This window comes from Pygoscelis adeliae, unplaced genomic scaffold (assembly GCF_000699105.1).
Source record: "Pygoscelis adeliae isolate BGI_AS28 unplaced genomic scaffold, ASM69910v1 Scaffold456, whole genome shotgun sequence".
NCBI classification, from domain to species: domain Eukaryota; kingdom Metazoa; phylum Chordata; class Aves; order Sphenisciformes; family Spheniscidae; genus Pygoscelis; species Pygoscelis adeliae.
In genome coordinates, this window is record NW_008825007.1 from 555,987 (window position 1) to 558,468 (window position 2,482).

The window sequence follows — 2,482 nt, forward strand, 5'->3', positions numbered from 1 at the left end:
CCGGCAGCCATGCCAGGTGCTGGAGGGGGTGCAGGGCGCGAGGCCCCGTGCTCTCGGCTTGCTCAAATGCTCGGTCCTGCTGCCAAGCGAGCCTCGTGCATCAGAGCAGCCTCGGCCATGGTCAGCCCTGCCCGGGAGGTGGCGGGTTGCCGGGTCTTGCAGAGTGCTTGTTGGTGGAGGAGAAATCAATGCCCAGTCAGGGGTTTCTGCCGCGTGGCTGGTTCATCCACCCCGTCACCCGGGGGGAGAGGGTGACGTTCGCTGCGGTCCCAGCCTGGGCCGCGTGTCTAGCCAGCGTGGAGCCGTTCTGCCCGGTGCAACGCCGTGGGGAGACTGCGGCAAGTCCTGCTGTCTCCAACGGCATCACCCAAAATGAGGGGCACCACCGGACCGAGAGCAACTGTGGTGTGTTTGAGAATGCACACAGCTCGTTACACCGAGCAGCTGCCGTGCACTGTAAAGGCGATTCCTTCCTAGCTTGGTTTCTAAGGGGAGGAGGTTTCTGTCTGCCCGTCTGCCAGCTCCCCCCTGCAATTGCCCGGTTTGTGAGCCTGCTAGCTAGTTTAAAACATTATAAAATTTAGCAACGGGAGGAAAAGAGGGACCTCAGAGATCCCCCATCCTCCGGAGCTCATGGACACCAGTGCCTGTGCGAAGGAGAGGTTCAAACCGCAGCCCTCACCCCGGGGGAAGACTGGAGCAGGACCCCACCGTGTCGGCAGCGAAATGAGCCCACTGGTTCCCGGCATGGGAGTAGCTCTGCATGCACACACCTGCACACACAAACACATGCGGGTTTGCACGTACGTGCATGCACGTATGCTTGTGTGCATCCATATGTGGTGCGCGTCCACGCGTGTGCATGTGCGTCTCCAGCCCCCTGTGTCTCGCAGGGACAATGTCGTGTCCGGGTGGGAGAAACCCCTTTGGAGACACAACTCCCTAAGGATTTGGCCATGTTTCACCAGCACACCAAAAATCTCACGTTTGCACGTTTCACCAGCACACCAAAAATCTTGCGTTTGCACGCCCTCATGTCCGGGCTGCCTCTTGGGAATAGTCCCTGGCCTGCGCCTTGTCCCAAAACACGCTTGCAAAACCGGCACTGCTGTCAGGGGGGGCTCGGTGCGGGGGCTTTGCTTCAGGTGGCCGGATCCAGCCTGGTTCAGTCTTTCCCGGTCCAGAGGAGCTGCTTTCTGCCCCTGAAATAGCAACTTAGATGCTCTCGGCAGCTGGGGACGATGATGCAAAATGCTCGTTATCCAGCAGGAACAATTAGACTTATGGCAATTATCTCTGCAGTTGCTTGAGAGATGCCGGAAAGGGCCGGCCGGCAGCCAGCTCCCGGTATAATCCCCGGGTGGGAGAGACGCGGCACCCAGCCTCGCCAGGAGCTGCCATTGCTGTGGAGGAAGAGCAAAATACAGTGGGAGCATCCGAAGAGCCTCCTGCAGTGCCAGGAGGGCTGGTTTTGCACAGGAGTGAGAGCAAGGACAGGCAAGTGTTTATCTGAAAGCCAAACGCCCCTCTCTAATGAGATTTGTTTGCATTCAGATTAATGATGAAACGGGCTGAGCCACGCTGGGTTTAGAAGATGGTGTTATGGACTGAATTGCTTTGCGTGATGCTCCGGCCTCCCTCTCTGCCGGCTGCCGTCGCAGGGGAAGCCAGGCTGGGCTCAGCTTTATCGGCAAGGTAGAAATGGGCGATAGCTGGCTCCAGGCTGGATCGAGCCATGGGCACCCGATGGTCACCGAGCCGGGCAGCGGCTGCTGAGCTGAGCTTTAGGGCACATTCCTTTGGGGGAAAAAGTCAGGCTTCTGGCTGAGAAATGTCCATGGGGTAAAGGCATAAAGGAGAACTTCACTCATTTCTCAAGTCAGAACAACAAGGAGGGTTTTTCTTTTCCCCCTTGACATTGTTTGAAAACCTTGTTTTGACACTGCTAGAATGAAGCAAGCCCTGCTGCCCGACAGCCGCTCGGAGCCAGAACCCCAAACCAAGCCTGATAAACAACTCCTCCTCAGATAAATCAGAACGCGGCCAGAATGGCGAGAAAGCTTCTGGGCAGGATGGGACACGGCTGAGCACCGAATCACCAGCCGATGCCCGAGGAGTGGCCAGGCGCGAGGGAGTGGGAACTGGAGGGATGCGGGGAGCCTGCTCTAGGAAAACCCAGGCCACTTTCCATTGACAACGTTATCTGAGGGAAGCACGCCTCCACATCCTGGCCTTGTTTGTTCCGCAAGAGCCAGTAAAATTCCCAGGAAAGCTTAGCTACCTGGTCAGCAAAACCTCTCTGATACGCCTTTTTTTATTAGCGGCTAAACATTAAACCCTTGGCAAACAGGGCTCCTTGGGGCCAGGGACGCGTGACCGTGACAAGCCGCCCCGCGGGCTGCCAGCCCCCAAAACGGGCGAGAGCTGCCGGCGCAGCCGAGGAGGGGGACAGGCTGCGCCAGGCGGGGGGGGCGGGGGCCCC